General features: G+C 43.6%; 1 long non-coding RNA gene across 1 annotated transcript; it reads left to right on the top strand.

The window, feature by feature from the left end:
* Positions 1-6,073: 6,073 nt before the first annotated feature.
* LOC123371597 lies at positions 6,074-13,851 on the top strand. Its single transcript, XR_006579862.1, has 4 exons — positions 6,074-6,333; positions 7,839-7,895; positions 9,551-9,621; positions 13,748-13,851. It is a non-coding gene; the product is annotated as an uncharacterized LOC123371597 (long non-coding RNA).
* Positions 13,852-17,735: the final 3,884 nt, after the last annotated feature.

The following is a 17,735-nucleotide window of genomic DNA, read 5'->3' as shown; positions in this document are numbered from 1 at the left end:
AAATCATCTGTGGATGGTGGAGGACAAGCCAATTGCCTTATGTTAATTTGTATAGCTAAGTTCTGGTGATGGACCTCCTTCAAAGTCATCCTTTTTGTTCCCCGAGGAACTCTAGCATGTCAAAGAGGACATAAAATTGTATAAAAGATCCTTGGGTACTGATCCTGTTCATCTTCGGCCTGCTTCAGGCTTCCTACAGGGGAAGCTTAGGCCACAAGGACTGAGATCCCAGTTCTAACTGGATCATCATTTCTGAAAGAATTCTTTGCAACTACAAAGCTCACCATCTCTGCTATGAATCTGAATCTTAAGAATTGAATTTGTGTCTGAATGTATATTGATCTTTTAACCATACTCTCTCTCTTGTTTTTAAATAAATTTTAGCTTAGTTAATAAGAATTGGTTGCAGCGTGTATTTGGGTAAGATCTGGAACATTCATTAACCTGGGAGTTAATGTGTCTGATCCTTTGGGATTGGTAGGACCTTTTCTTTTTTATGATGAAATAAGATTTTCAGAAATCATCATATTTGACTGAAGTACCTGGATAGAGGCCTGAGGCTGATTCACCGTAAGGGAACTGTGTTGTTTGGACTTCTGAGTAACCAGTAATGTAATAAAGAAGCTGTTTTTATGCTGGCTTGGTAAATCTAAGTATTGGAATATCCACCAGCTTTTTGGGGTTTGTCTGCCCCATTATTTGCAGTTCACCCTAATTGAGTGACCACAGCTGGCCCTCACTGGGACCCCGGTCACACCTTCTCTCTAGAATAATAGTAATGCTTCTTCCTAGATATTCCTGTCTCTTTGGATACTGATCTTGGCCTCCATCACCAGCGTGTCTGCCCCACAAACATTAATATATTTATACTACCCAGTATAATGCTTTACCAATTATTCATCACATTACTCCTATAGGATAATTAACTCCATATTTTGGCTAGGGAGAAATCTTAAGTGAGTTGGTCATGGTCACAGAGGGAGTTGTTGTCAGAGCTGGGATTAGAATGCAGGAGATCTTTGTTAAGAACTTAAGAATTGCCATACTGGCTCAGACCAAAGATCCATCCAGCCCAGTATCTTGTCTACCGACAGTGGCCAATGCCAGGTGCCCCAGAGGGAGTGAACCTAACAGGTAATGATCAAGTGATCTCCCTCCTGCCATACATCTCCATCCTCTGATAAACAAAGGCTAGGGACACCATTCCTTAACCATCCGGCTAATAGCCATTAATGGACTTAACCTCCATGAATTTATCTAGTTCTCTTTTTAAACCCTGTTATAGTCCTAGCCTTCACAACCTCCTCAGGCAAGGAGTTCCACAGGTTGACTGTGCACTGTGTGAAGAAGAACTTCCTTTTATTTGTTTTAAACCTGCTTCCCCTAGTTTTTATAGTATGGGAACAAGTAAATAACTTTTTTCCTTATTCACTTTCTCCACACCACTCATGATTTTATTTACCTCTATCCTATCCCCCCCTTAGTCTCCTCTTTTCCAAGCTGAAAAGTCCTAGCCTCTTTAATCTCTCCTCATATGGGACCCATTCCAAACCCCTAATCATTTTAGTTGCCCTTCTCTGAACCTTTTCTAATGCCAGTATATCTTTTTTGAGAACAGGAGACCACATCTGTACGCAGTATTCAAGATGTGGGTGTATCATGGATTTATATAAGGGCAATAAGATATTCTGTCTTATTCTCTATCCCTTTTTTTAATGATTCCTAACATCCTGTTTGCTTTTTTGACTGCCGCTGCACACTGTGTGGACATCTTCAGAGAACTATCCATGATGACTCCAAGATCTTTTTCCTGTTCCATAATTATTCTACTAGACAACACTGCCTTTCATACACTCAGATACTTCTCTCTTTGTCGTCAGAGACTTAACCTCTATTGAGGTCAGATCATGGGGTTTTTTTCTGTTCAGGAGCATCTTACAAATCTTGTCCTCAAATGGTTCCTATCAATACTTCCAGATAAGTAAATCAACGCTTACTTAAGTTAGCATGGGAGTGACAATAAAAGGGAAAATCACAAAATGATATAGCAGAATGAGACGTAGCTAAATTAACACTGTGGAAAGCATAATGAGCTAGGTCAGAGCTCTTAATTACAGCTTATTGGTTAAACAATGCCTTCTATCCCAGTAACTTTCTCTTTTAACAGCACCATGCTTTTTATGGTTCAAGGTCTCATCCTCTCTGTGGGATACTGAAAGGCATGACCCAGGTATGTCTCATTGCCTGCACAGTTGGAGATTCTGATAGCTGTTCTCTGAGACTGCTGAGGCAAAGGTGTTCATTATGACAATGTAAATTACCTCCAGATTTTAGTACAACCTGCAGCGCACAACTACATAGCATTTCTAAATTAAACTATTCTTAAATTCACTAACCCTTTGTAGCTTCCTCCTAAAACTTCAACAGTCCATTTCCTACATGGTGTGTCCATTTCAAAGAAGTCTTTGAATTGTGTAGGGGGTCTTAGAAATTGAATTCCCAAATCTTGCACTCAAACCAATTAAGGAATCCATGACAGTTACCTTTGACACCTTGGAAATTTTCAAAGGTCCTCCAACCCTCCCCCTCCTTTGGTACATCTGAATGAACATCCTCCCCTAATTCACCTATCTCAGCATATATGAGATGCTCTTAGATATAAAAAGCTCATGAAAGTTCAGAACACAAATACAGCTTGATTGGTCAGTCAAGATTCTGACCACTACAGGCAGAAGTTATTTTGCTTGAAATGATAACTGAGGTTAGCCTTGATATTTATAAGGTCCCAACAATCAGGATGTTGGGTGGGGGTAGGGAAGCAGATTTAGTCTTTGTTAGCCCCCCAAAACGAGCTCTGGCACCGAGACAATGTGGGGATCTTATAGAGAGGGTGTGCTCTTGCTGCATGTAACACAGCTATGCTCTGCAGGTATTCCTGTTGTCCAGTGTGCTGTGCTTGAGGAGGACAGGGCTGTGGCTGAAGGACTGACAATTGTGAGACTCCGTTGGTCACATTCATCTCTCTGTGGGGTGCAGAGCAACAGTGAATATGCAGAATGACTCTGCTCTGACTCCATAGCCTTGGTGGGAGGATTTCCTTCGCATACTTTACAAGCCCGGCAGGAAATACCTTGTACACAGCTTGAATACTTAGGTTTCAGGATTTGGTCCAAAATGATTAACTCTGAATCTTGCTAAAGATCCTTCTCATTCTTTACAATGATGGCTATAATAACATATCCCATGTTTTGATAATGTTGGGGTCCATAAATATCTATTACGCATGAACTTGGCTGGCTGCTGTATCATCACTGATTTGTTTGGTCCCCCCATGGATTGCATGTAGAGTTGTATGCTGTGGATTGCAGTCACCTGGCATGGTCTCTCTACAGAGTAAAACTGTAGCTGTTCTGCTGTTTTGGGAACTCTGTGTCCCCTAGGAATTCACTCCAAACAAGCTCTGTTTTCTTTGCCTCTACACCCAGGACACTGTTCCCTGGAGTGCTGCAGAACAAGGCAACACAACTTCTTTATTGTTTCACCCTCTAATATGCCTGAAGAATCTAAGGGTACGTCTACACTTACCTGCCGGTTCGACGCGGAGAGTTCGACTTTTTGGAGTTCGAACTATCGCGTCTGATCTAGACGCGATAGTTCGAACTCCGGAAGCGCCGCGGTCGACTCCGGTACTCCACCTCGGCAAAAGGAGTTGGCGGAGTCGACGGGGGAGCCGTGGAGTTCGACCCCGCCGCGTCTGGACGGGTGAGTAGTTCGAATTAGGGTACTTCGAATTCAGCTACGCTATTCACGTAGCTGAATTTGCGTACCCTAATTCGACCCCCGCCCTTAGTGTAGACCTGCCCTGAGATGCTTAGCTAGCTGGGTGTGAGCTGGAGGCCTGACCACGGGTCTGTATGTGGAGACTGTTAGTTGCTGCTGTCTTTGTTTTGCTACTGTTGGTTTTGTTCTGTTTGGACTCTGTATACATTTTCATAATATTGGCCTTGGGGAGAAGGGACTGCAACTGACTGAAGGCTGCCTGACTTATTTTGTGGACTGGAAAATCTGTGTACCAGCCCCCAGTCACATTAAACTCGTCTGAAAATATTGTACCTAGTGTTCCTACAAGGAAGACTTAAGCGTATAACTGAAAAAGTAGAGGAAAAATATATATTTGAGTTAAACTTGAGCATTTGACAGCACCTCTATATAATCTGGTTAATTACTTCCCTGTATAGTCAGTTTTTGCCTTTTATTTGTGTGCGACTCTTCCACACATCAAAAGGACAAATTCATTGTAGAAAATCATGATTGTAAACCCACAAATTGTTAGGTGTATTCAGGGGCAGGTGTAGTACCTGAAACTACTTCTAACTCTCATTTCTGAGTGATTAAAATTCTAATTAATTTCCTTTATATTGGAAACAAACTAATTAAAATAAGCTTTTAAAACTTTCTGATACATAAAAAGATGTATTAATTTTTAGGGTATATATTTCTAATGTATTTCATCCACAGTAACTTACCCTGTGAATTTTTGAAGTTACAAATAAAAATGACATCTTGTAATGAGTTGGAGTATTTATAATATGAAATAAAACACACATTTTAACTGATGACAAAAATGGTCATGAAAATTTTTGCAGCTTTATTACAACCTAGGACCTTTCAAAAACTTCCCGCAGCATCTTGCATTGCTTTCTCAGCCTATATCATTCCCAGGTTTTATAATGTCATCTGAACGTTTCTCCTAGCCTTTTTAGTATTTTTTTGGCTACTTTTTGCATTACTTTCATTAAAATGAGTCTAAATTACCTTTGCTCTTTGTATCTGAGTGCTTTGAGAGGAAGATCAGAGTCATATCAAGGATTGTTTGTGAGGTCTTTTCATATTTAATGCACTTTTTTTCCCCCCAAGGCTACATGTGTTTTTAGAAGGCCTTTCTTCCCCAAGAACACTACTACTTCTATATTGAAGCAGTGATCCTGTATGAGCCATATAAGCGGTATATGGGGACCAAGCAGTAACTATACCTGCTGGTTATCTCCACTAATGTGATCAGAGGAGAGAGCAGATTGCCTCCCTGCCCAGCTATACCAAAGAAGTGGGGAGCAGTGACTCTGCGGCATGCTGTCCCCTTAAACCTTGGCTTGCAAGCGCTGGCTGGCAGATTAGACAAATTGCTCCTGCTCTGAATGGTATGAAACATGCATGAGGCAGAACAATGCAATGCACCATACTATAGATCAGCAAAATGCTTCTTGGGACAGACTTATGACCAGCCACATGCCAATACTCCCACTGTAAGTATTAGAATACAATAATCATTTAATGTTAAGAATTTGTTCTGTGGCTATCCTAGCCATATGCTACATCAGTGAAAATGCAGAATAACTCCACTGACTTTAAGCCATCATAAGTTTGAATGAGAAGCATGGCAAGAGCAAATGACTTGATTCTTTCATCATTAGTGAAAAATCATTCTAGTCCCTGTTCCCCATCTTATTAATTATTGGCAGATCAGAAACAAATATCATCGTGAGTTGCTCCACCTGGAGTGATTTCTTGTGAACAGCTTTTTCTGAATAATTCAGTTGTTTGAAATAAGCTCTGTAAATGCAGAATGACTCAAAACAGAGAACCAAAAGCATTGTTTAGAGCCAGCCAGTCTTCACCACTGAGAATTTAGCAAAATACATCACTGATGATTCAGGAATGACCTTTTAGAACTGCTTCTTATGTTTTTTCCTCTGCCCTTAACACCAATCAGCGCATTGCACACTATGGGGTGGTGAAGGGCTCTGAGGAGGAAAAAAGCTGTCAGCAAGGTGGCTGCTAAAGATAAAAGGGAAAAAAAATGCTGTCTTCCAAGTCCAGCATATCCTACTATACTCTGCAGTATGGTGACAAAATCCTTTCAAACTCAATTTTCTGTACTGTTTTTTTAAGGCTGACTGTAGCTGAGTAAGTTTGACTGCTAATTTGGGGGCTGATCCTGTTTCCCCCTAAAGTCATATGGTTTATTTTCCCACTGGCTTTGAAGGAAGCAAGAGTGGCTCTCTAGTCCCTTTCCATAGCTAGTTACCCGACTTGTGGCAAATGGCTGCATAAGTAGACAGTGAGCAAGTTACAACAGAAGAATCATCAGAAGAGCAACAGGACACCTCTCAATGTGTTGGAGCGTTTGTTTCCTGACTCATCCTCTTGTGACAAGTAGAAGAAAAAAGTGTGGATAAGGGAGGCAGAATAGCTTAGACGATAGTGCACTGGAATGAGACTTAGGAAATCTGGACTTCATTCCCAGCTCTGCCACTGGCTTGTTGGTGACCTTGGGTAAGTCACTTTGCCTCTGTACTTCAGTTTCCCCATCTTTAAAATGAGGGTAATAATGCTGATCTCCTTTGCAAAGTGCATTGAAATCTATTGCTGGAAATTGCTATATAAGAAGTAGGTATTTTTAACTCTTCCTTTTAACAGGAAGGAGCAAATGTAATATAAACTCAGTTCCATAACTAGAAATATTTTTTTATGGTACTAAATTGTCCAGTAATCTCATCCTAAAACAGTCACCATTTTTTTGCATAATTAGAGGAGTCAGAATTTTTGTTTGCATGAAATGTCGTGATCCAAAGATACCCAACATTTTTTTAATATAACTTGTAAAATTCAGTTGATTCGTTCACCCAACTTCCCTAAGCAGATGAAGCAGTTTTTGGCCTCTGTCTCCTCCCCCTGGGCATTCCATTGGTCTTTTTATAATCTATTTATTACTCAGACACCAAGACAATAGGCACGCTATAAGAAGATAGAACTGAGTGCTACTGGCACTTTTGTACCTAATGGTATGAATTTTTTTTGTAAGAAACCAGGGCGATGTTACATGAAGACACCACAGATCATCCATGGGAATTAAACCCACAGATCTTCAGCACTGAAAGGCATGCACCAGCCTGAATAGAAGCCATTGTTGATTTCCAAAGCACAGTACAGATATTTAAATATGGGGGATTTCCGTTTAGCAGGGTACTTTGTTACAAAATTTGTACTGGAGAAAAGAATTATTTTAATTTGGATTCAGTGTGAGGAAAGACTCTTTCATGTGCTTTTTCTGCACCACATTCTCCTGTGTGTTTCCCATGCTGCTAAAATGTAATGCCAGGGATCTATGGAAATTTCTCTAGGACAAATGTATATATGGCTTGTGCCTGGAATAAGAAATGAGCCTGGATGATACTGAATAATAGCCGAGAATGTTAAAATCCTGTACCAACATCCGCAAACTGGTGACGAATAATAAATCAGACGTTTTCATTGTCAGTTTAACAAGTCAAGTAAAATGAGCCCGTAGCATGCAATTGTCAATGTTCTCGATAAAATAGCCTAGCCACCAGAGCCCCATTTTCCAGAAGGGTTTTTATTGTCTTTTTAAATGGCTTTGTATATTACATTAAGGTCCAGGCTGTCCCTGGCCCTTGCACAGAGTGAGAAGGCAAAGGAGCCTTCCCCACACTGCATACCCAGATACAGCCCTAGCCTTGGCACTCAGAGGAGGATTTATTGCCCTCTCCATCTGTCCATATCACTATAAGGCGTTGTCTCCTCAAAGCACTGGCCGCTGCCTTCACACCTTCCCAGTGCATCATGGGGCACCCTGAGGACCAGTCTTTCCTTGTACATGCTGAGAGGCCTGGGTCTGGTAGCAATCTGTCCCCAGTTTGCATGCCTGAACTCCTGGTGACCTATCAGCCTAGGCCCATTATGAATTTCACTTATTCTTTTCTACTTAAGGTATATCCATTTTACTGGAAATGACTATAAGCCAACTTCTTTTCATGCAGGAACTCTTCCAGATATTGGGTTATCTTCCTGATGCCACTGTTGGGTCCTGATCAGAGGTAAATGGAGATCTGTAATCTCTCTTTGGGGGGGTGGGGTTTGCTCATGTTCAAGTCTGAAGTCCTTCATGATTTTCCCCAGTGGGCTGTCATGGACACCACCTCAGACACCAAGGAGTAGGTAGAATCAATTCCCTGCTCAACCTTCATTGAACAGCAGCAACTTGAAACCTTAGGTTTTTGAACCTGTAGAAGCCGCAGAGAGCTGAGCTAGAGCCTGAAATTTAGGGGAAGAATTTTGGTCTTGGTTTTTTCCCTGCTCCACTTCTAATCTTGACACAATGTTGGTTACTTCTAAACCCAGGACAGACCCTTGTATTGTTATATGTGCTTTTTAAAATGCAGCATGTATTTGATGTGTTGACTTATGTGGAAAGTTAATGTGATAATTAGCAAGTGGCAGCTTTGGACCAGGCACGAGTGGGAGTTTCTCTCATCTGGTATGGTTCAGGAAGGTGGAGACAAATAAGTCTTCCTAAGATGAGAAGTCACTACCTCAACAAATCAGGTGAAAATTCAGAAGACTGAACTTCTGCAAGTGAGAAGGAACGTGCACACTCCCACTATCTGAGACAAAAAAGTGAGCAGCAGCAGTTCTGTACCGAGATGAAGAATGATACAGTGGATAGGGCCTTAGTCTAGTACTAATGAGACCTGGGTTCAGGCCTCTGATCTGCCACTAACTTTTGTGTGACCTTGAGCAATTGGCTTTGAGCTAGATCCGCAAAGGGGAGTTAGTCTCAGCATTGTGAAAGCTAACACTGAGGTGCCCTGCTACCTAGTGCAATCCTGAGTTAAGTACCCAGGCTCCCTATATGCTGCATGGAGAGAGTTAGGTGCATGAGAATGGGATTAATGAAACCCAGCCAGGTGAGCAGGGAGCTACCTGTGTGAGCCAATAGAAAATGCTGAGGAGAGGGGTGGACTAAGCCCTGCTCCTCGAAGGTGCTTAGCTCTGGAAGGAGACTCCACTCACTCAACAGGCACAGCTGTGAACCCTCTCTTGTTTTTAGGGCCGAGGCACCTTTCTCACAGAAAATGAAGGGGGTGCCCCTTTATACCTAAATGCCCAGGGGTTACAGCACTCACCTGAGGTGTGGGTTCAAGCCCCTGCTCTGCATCAGGGTGACTAGGGATTTAAACCTGGGTCTCCCACATCCTAGGCTCTAGCCATTGGCCATAAGGGAGCACCAGCACAGCCTCCATGTCTTGTGGCTCAGGCCACTTAGGCAAGATAGGTGAGGAAATGTCTAGTTTAAAGATTGTGCTGAACTGCTTGGTGCTGTCAGAACTGAGTCAGCTCTGCACATCCCTGCTAGCAGAAACTTAGGCCAGGGTTAAGTAGTGACTGAGAGTGTATTTTGAGTTTCTAAATATGGGACTTGGGGTGCTAAATCTCTCTGATCTAAACCTTAGCTTCTCTCTGCCTCAGTCCCGCATCTTTAAGATGAAGATAATAGTACTTCCCTAAGTCTGGTGTGAGGCAAAATACATTAAGAGTCTGAGGTGCTCAAATACTAGGATAAGGGGGGTAATATGAGTACCTCAGACAGATAGCACTCCTCACCCCTCAGTTAGACTGTCTAATAATGAACAGCCTTTGTCCTGCCTGGAAACCCAAACTTCCCACTCTTGATGAACCCTCTTCATTTCAGGACAAACAGAAGTCAGTTTCTGAATGAAAAGACAGGAGGGAAATGAATGGGAGTACACTACAGTAGTAAAGGTAAGAGCCTCTTGATCCTCTGTTGCCATGCACCTCTTGGAATCACTTACTTTGTAAAACTACCAAATTAAAAGTTTTCCCTCTCTTACCAGGGCCGGCTCCAGGCACCAGCATTCCAAGCTGGTGCTTGGGGTGGCAATCTGCAAGGGGCGGCAGTCCCTGTTGTTTTGCCCCCAAGCAGCGCACCGAATTGCCGCTGCCGCCGGTGGGGGCAGTCCCTGCGCCCTTAGGGTGGCAGGTGCATTTTCGCTGTGGCGGCAATTCGGCAGCAGCTTCTATATTTAGCTGTCCGCGGCAGCTTCAGCTAAACATAGAAGCTGCCGCCAAATTGCCACCGCTGTGGAAACGCGCCTGCCGCCCTAAGGGCGCGTGGACTGCCCCCGCCGCCTGCGGCGGCAATTCGGCAGGCTGCTTTGGGCGGCGAAAACTGTAGAGCCAGCCCTGTCTCTTACACCAGTGTTTTATGCCCACTTTGCACAGGAACAAATGACTCGACAAAGGGAAAGCTAGTGGAGAATTAGGCCCACAAACGCTATTGGCCAGATCCGCAGAAGAATGAAACAGTGCATCACTCCTTTGGCTTTATTGGCTTTCATTCCCCTGCTGGGAACAAAACAAGAACTGCATGAGAACTTAACCTGCATCTGGGTACCCACAAAGCATTTTCATCCTCAACTGTAAGAAGCAGAGCTGGTCAAACATGGAGAAAATTATGAGCACTGTGTCCACCTCCCTCTGCAGAGCATTACTATGAGTGCTGTGGTAATCACTTCCCATTAGATGGGGGCTCTGCATATCACAAGCTCAGAGGAAAATGCTGTAAATGCTATAATCACTTGGCTATACAGACTCCAGCCCTTAGTGGGTTCCCCTTAAACACTCGGGTACTTCTAATAAGTAAAAAAACAGTTGGTGCTAGGTCTGGCAGAAAGTAACAGGTGAAAATACAGTGACTTGGACAATTAAGAAAAATTATGCATCTTATTTTAACTCTGATCCTGGGAGCAGTCCAATGGAATAGTAATCATGCCCCATAGGGCTTCTCAGGCCTATTATCTGTAGTACTCCTTGTCCATTCCTCTATCGGAGAGCTAGTCTATAGATTGTACGGGCCAGAGTTCAGCCTCATTGTTAGTAGTCTTGTTGGAGGCTCCTCTGTGCTGCCTGAAGTGCATTTTAATTAGTTTCCAAGAAGGAATACCCCTCTAATCTGCTTCTAAATCTTGGTTGGGAATCACTCCTCAAACCTCGGGCTGTTCAGCTTCTTGAAATCTCATCCTATGGGCCACTGGAGTGTGGTGTAATTTGTTTTTGGAGTCCCCAGCAGAGTTATGAAAGACCTTGTACCAGAGCCGGTGCAAGGAAGTTTCGTGCCCTAGGCGAAACTTCCACCTTGCGCCACCCCCCACCCAGCTAATCTCCCCCACCCGTGGCAACTAACCCAGCCCAGAGAGACCCCCCCCCCCGCAGCAGCTAATCCCTCCCGGGGAGACTCTCCCCTCCCCCCCCACGGCAGCTAACCCTGCCCGGGGAGACTCCCCCTCCGCCGTGGCAACTAACCCCGCCCGGGGAGCCCCCCCCCCGCCGTGGCAGCTAACCTTGCCTGGGGAGCCTGCCCCAGCTCACCTCGGCTCCGCCTCCTCCACTGAGCACGCCGGCGCCGCTCTAATTCTCCTCCCCTCCCAGGCTTGCAGCGCCGATTGGAGGAGACTTAGGACGGGGGCTGTGTGCTCAGCGGAGGAGGCAGAGTGGAGGTGATCTGGGGCGGGGAGAGGTTCCCCTGTGCACCCCCCTCATTACTGTGGGCGGCCCTCCCCGTGCCCCCCTACCCCCCGCCTCAGCTCATCTCCACTCCACCTCCTCGCCTGAACGGGCTTTTAGGCACCCCCAACCACTAGGTGCCCTAGGTGGCCTCCTAGTTTGCCTAAATGGTTGCACCGGCCCTGCCTTGTACTCATCATAGCCCCTAAACGTTTTCTTCTACCAAGGACAATGTTCTGGCTTCTTACAGACGGGATCAGCTTTTTCAATCAGATGAATGCATTCACTAAAGAAAACACCACCACCCAAGTGACAGGGCCATGGCAACCACAACACATGTGGTACTCAAATAATGCAGAAGGCTCTGATCATTTCATTATAGCAAATGCACCTCCCCACATCTCCTCTCCCCCTGCCCCGCTGCCTCTATGCAGGAATTAACCGGTGGCTAGTGCTAACTTTTATTTTTATTTGCCTTTTATACTAAAATATTTGACATCTTAAAAACCATGTACAGTATTTAATGGAAGTGTTGTGTATGATTTTGGGGGTTTTTTTATACTGCCATTTTGTGCCCAGTTTCCTGTGAAATATAAACAGTGAGCCAGATTCTCCTCCTAGAGTAAATCAGAAGTCAGTGGTGTTATATTAGAGTAAAACCAGTGATATATAAGAAGAACCCCGGCCACTTTACTTTGTTTCTCATTAGAAATGAACCTGAACTTTTACAGGGATCATTGAAAAAATACTGAGTTTAAAATGTAGATCTGACTTTTGTGGCTCTGGCCTATGTCTAATGAGAGAGAGAGAGAGAGAAACGAACACACAAGCACACGTGGAAAAAAAATACAGGGTTAGACTTTTTTCCTCTATCCTGTGCTGATCTGGAAGAAGGATGGTCTTGTTAACTACAAGGCATGGGGTTGAGATTCAGGGAGACCAATTCCCAGCTCTGTCACAGACTTCTTGTGACTTTGGACAAGACACTCAGGAATTTTGAAAAGTGCTGAGCACCTGAAACTCCAGAAGAAGTGTGACAGTTATAGGCGTTAAGGATCTGGCTCTCTAATCTGTCTCCATTCCCCATTTGTAAAAGAGGTGTGACTACTTTACTATCTCACAGGGTTGTTGTGAGGCTCTCAGCTGATATGATTATAGGGTCCATGTAAGTGGACAGTAACAGGGTGACGATGACTTCTCCACCATCTAAAGAGGAGGTCAGGCTGTCTCCCTTGTACTTAAGAGAAGGCTGGCTAAGGTGCTGGCATATTTATCATGTTCCCAAGGTGGTCAGCCATTCAATTCATATGCTGCAGGCAATGGCATACTCTGGCCAGGGGTGTAGACTACTCCTTTTTAAAGCAGCAACAGCAGACTCCTCACTGCTGTGAGTCCTTCAAGTCTGTCCTGTCAAATCCTGTCCTGACCAGCAGGATTTCTGCTGCAGAAAACACATTTTCCCTGTTCACTTTCACAGCTCCAGATGGGGGTAGGATTTGTTCTTTAGACGTTTAAAGGCCAATTATCTTTGGTTCCACACCCCCCCCCCTTCTCTTTTGGAGGGGCAGTATTTGGGATGCTCTGCTTTTAGCTTCATCAAGGCATCTGTACCTCATTCTCACAGCACCAGGATTTCTTTTAATCAATATGCTGTGAAACTGGTCTAAATGGTTATAGTTTAACTTTGTTTTGATTTTTGTCATTCAGAGATGCTAGACATTTCTTCATGAAATATTCACCACTACTGTATACCATCTGACAAAAAATACACAAGCAACTGAGATATTTATAAGATCTTTTTAAAAAACCCTTCCATCCCTCACTAACTAACTGATAAGCTCAATTCCATCAACCAATTAGGTATTTCAGTAGTGTCACTGTGATACCTAAGCATCAATTGTTTCTAATTAGTTGTGAAGATATTTTCATAAGAATGAATTCAGACATGACTTAGTAACTACAACTCACACAATCTGCATGGTAAGTGAATGAGAAGATGTCTGATTTCAACAGCTGAACTCATTTTGTTCTGCTCTAATTGATACATGTACACAGCCTGCAGCTGCTCAGAAGTAATGGAAAACCAGCAGCAAGGCCATACATTTCATTCTCTTCATACTGTACATTTCAAACCAAATAAATATAACAATCAAGTCTCTAGAAAATGAATTTATGAACTGATCTACAGTATGTACTTGACAGAATCAGATTGAATAATGCCATTACTTAACTTTCCTTATTGCTTCCCCTTTCTGTCTTGATGTCTTAATTAAAAACAATAAGACTATTCACATACTTGAAGTTAAGCTCATGAATAAATCTTTGCAGGATCAGGGCCTAAAGATTTCACACTGATCATTGTCAGGGACTCCTCACTGCTTCTGTAGTACAAGGTTTCCAGTTTGAGGGGCTCACTGCACAGCCGAGAGGCTGACACCGCTGCTGGTTCCTGCAGCATCATCAACACCAGTAGAAGAGAAGACCTCACTTTAAAATGTTTCAGCCGCTGTTCAGATCCTGGGTTTATCTGATGTTCAGGCCAGCTGTTCTAACTCATATTCATCTGTCCCTGAAATTAATACTAACTACTTTTATTAAAGACTTTAAGGCACAAGAATACACTGCTCTTCATAGACTTTGTAACTTCATTAAACACTGTTAAGAGTTACAAAGTAATAATTACTATAAAGAAATCAGTATCAATAGAATCAGTGTCAGCAGGAGTATTTATTCATAAGAAATGTAAAATGGCATATTAATCAATATAGACTGAGAGCTCTGCACTCTGATGTGACTCACCATGGAAATAGTATAGCCATAGTTTATCAAGCCTCACAAGTGAAAAGAAATGTATTCTTCATTAAGTTAATGAAGTGTGGTGGCCACCACTAAAATCTCTACAAGTGCCTTTGCAAGTCATAAGCTTTGTGTGTTATTCATGGCTACTCCCTATCCAAAGTATAAGACTTACTATGTATACCGGCGTGATAACTATATGGAAAAAACTGTAAAGATTTTAATGATGATTACCATAACACATACTTTTTAACTCCTTTTACAAAGTAAGCTGGAAAAAAATGAAGTCCATGTAAATGTTTGAAAATTTTGGGCCTCTGGCTTTGCAATATTCTTTAAAAAAGGAAACCATTGCTCGGAGCTAGAATTCGAGGAAGGGTGGGGTGTATCACTTGTCCTTTGAAGTGTTTTGGAAAGAAATGTTCTACGCTGCTTCTGACAGAATTGTTATGGGGTCCTCTGTGTGGATGACCTAAAAGACTGGATGCACTAGTATATTCTGGAGCTATAGTCCCCAATATTGTTGCTAAGAGCTGGGTTTTGGGGTAATTTCCAAAATGGCTACCCTACCTAGTGAAGGGAGCTGAAGGGAATTCTGGGAGTTTTCTCTAATTATCCCAGATTTTTCTAGACCCAGACAGTATTATTGGCATTGCCAGAATGTGCCTCAGCATGGGGTACAATGATGGGTTTTACGCTGGCAGCTATTTTCATAAGAGATTAGACAACATGAGATCCTCTCAGGAGGTTACAGAGTAGGAATTTGTGGCAGGCTAGTATTTGTAAAGAGGCTAAAGGTGCTATTGCAAATGGTATCTAATGCACAAGGGAGGGTTGAGTAGCCTGAGTTAGGAAATCTTAAATCTAATGTAAACTTTTTAGCTGAACAAGATATCAATTCCAGCCCTTCCAGACAGAATTGATGGGATCATCAAATGTAATAATTACATTCTGTACTCTTTAGGCCATTGGTACTTCATGTGATAAACTTTTGACTTTTTGGTTGGCTTTAAATACTATATGTTTTGATTTAAATGCTTCTAAAACTTGGCAGAAATCAATCATCATTTTGGAACTCATCATCTTTTGGAGCCGGGGGGTAGGGGTGGGGGAACAGGCAACCAATAGGAATGGAGAATGGTGAAGTCTGGGCACTTTTTCCTTCACTAGCAGCTATTCTCCCCCCGCCCCCCAACAATAACAAAGGTAGTTGTCCAGAGTAGGGGTAGAGGCAAAGACAGGGATCTAATAGGCAGCCTGAGGGGAAGGGGGTAGGGTGGAATAAGACATACAAGGTTAATGCAACTATTTTGGGCTGTGAAAAAGTCAGCCCTAGAGAGGTTCAAAGTTCCATTCACCATTCTGTCATTTCTACCCTTACAATAGCAATAATGGCAGTTCCCAGTAATAGTGCAGGAGCCAGATCAGAATACTCCTATAGCTTGGGGTTAGAGCACTCTCCTGAAAGGTAGGGCAGCCCTGTTCCAATCCTTTCTCCCTCTCTGGCAACAAGTGTGTCTGGGGGAATGAACCTGGGGCTCCCACATCCCAGATGAGTGCTCTAACCAATGCAAGTTATAAAGTGGGATGGAAGAGGAGGTGGCGGCAGCAGCAGCAGCACTACCTCTCCTTCCTCTTGACATTGTGTGCAGAGCAAGGCAGGCATCTAATCGCTGCAAGAAATGACTTAAAAACCATCATGACTTGGGGTTGGGCGACGGGGCTGTTTAACTGCAGAGTAGATATTTGGGCTTGGGCTGGAGCCCAGGCTCGAGATCCTGCAAGGTGGAAGGGTCCCAGAGCTCGGGCTGCAGCATGAGCCCAAATATCTACAAAGCAACTAAACAGCCCTTTAGCCTGAGTCTGTGATCCTGAGTCAGCGGGCACAGGCCAGCCTCAGGTGTCTAATTGCCGTGTAGACATACCCTAAGCCACCCGAGTCCAGGAGAGGGGTTCCTGTTCATGGATCACCAGCAGAGACAGGCACCTCCCTGCAACCTGGGCACAGGTGCCTATCTGAGAAAAGGGCAGAGCTTACACATTCCTCTCATAAGCATCTCCCATGGGCTAGCTTAGGTGGTTCCCTACCTAGCATGCTGGCTTTTGTGGATTGCATTCTAAGGCACTTGTCTTCCAACTCATATGAAGTAAAGTGACTGAGCCCTGTAGGTGCTGAGTGCCACTGGTCTTTGAATACTTTCTAGTAATGCTGAAAAGATTTAATAGATTTTAAGGCCAGAAGGGACCATTATGATCATCTAGTCTGACTTTGTGCATAACACAAGCCATGGATTTAAGGGCTGTGCCACCCTTCAGCTGAGCGTTCTAACCACCTGGTGATGGTATGTTCTGATGTGGGGCTCCCTCAGTTTCTCCTATTAGAGTGTGAGAATTAGTGTACAGCCCAGTGGTCAGGGCACTCACCCAGGGGCAGCTCTAGGGATTTTGCCGCCCCAAGCACGGCAGGCAGGCTGCCTCCGGCGGCGTGCCTGCAGAGGGTCCGCTGGTCCACGCCTGTGGGAGGTCCTCCGAAGCCGCAGGACCAGCGGACCCTCCGCAGGCACACCTGCGGGAGGTCCACCAAAGCTGCGGGACCACCGGACCCTCTGCAGGCAAGCCGCCAAAGGCAGACTGCCTGCTGCCCTCACGGAGCCAGCAGAGCGCCCCCTGCGGCTTGCCGCCCCAAGCACGCGCGTAGATAATTTCTACCCCAGCGTAGATAATTTCACCCAGCGTAGATAATTTCAGCTTGAGCAGTTGCAATTTGGCAAAGACTTAAACAACGGAAAATAGATTCTTGTAATGGGAAGTGTCAGGCAACTTTAGACCAAGCCTCACCTGTAATTTCTTGCATTGGTCAAGAAAGATTTTTGCTAATTCGGGGTTTAGTTAACCAACTTAACCAATATACAGAATCCAAGTGGCTGGAGGTCATTATTTAGATCATGTTACCGCAAACACTTAAAGCACATTTAATTGTTCGCAATGTTACTGGGCCCACTGAGTTCAATAGGCTACTCACATAAGTAAAGATACACAAATGGTTAACTGTTTGCAGGCTCTAGGCTCAATTAACTTAGGATCTTTCTGTAGCGTTTTTCTGACTAACAGGAGGTGTTGTGGACAATTGAAATATTATGGCTGAAATAGTGGACATGTCAAATTTGTGTGTGCTCAAAGGGGCACATTTTTACAACCCATTAATTTAAGGTAATTATCTGGTGGCTTAGGTTGCAAGAGATCATGATCATTTGTTTTTCTTCTATAAGCTATCCTTTCGTCACACAGACTATCCATTATTAGCTTCACCTAGGGCTCTTGCAATATTTGAATGTGTTGTTTTGAGAAATAATTGGTTCTGAGCATGCACTTTTATTTCTTTCTCCTTCAAAATAAGTGGCTCACTGAAATGGCATTTTGATAGTATCTTCTTCAGAGACAAACTGGTTTGTGAGATATTGAAGGGAGAAATGAAGAAATATATGCTTTTTTCTCTTTATCTTTTGAACCAGCTAAATCACTGGCTGTGAATCAGCAAAACTCCACTGAAGTCCATA

The sequence above is a fragment of the Mauremys mutica genome, chromosome 5 (genome assembly GCF_020497125.1).
Source record: "Mauremys mutica isolate MM-2020 ecotype Southern chromosome 5, ASM2049712v1, whole genome shotgun sequence".
NCBI classification, from domain to species: domain Eukaryota; kingdom Metazoa; phylum Chordata; order Testudines; family Geoemydidae; genus Mauremys; species Mauremys mutica.
The sequence above is the reverse complement of the archived record's forward strand: the minus strand, read 5'-3'. Positions and strand labels throughout refer to the sequence as shown.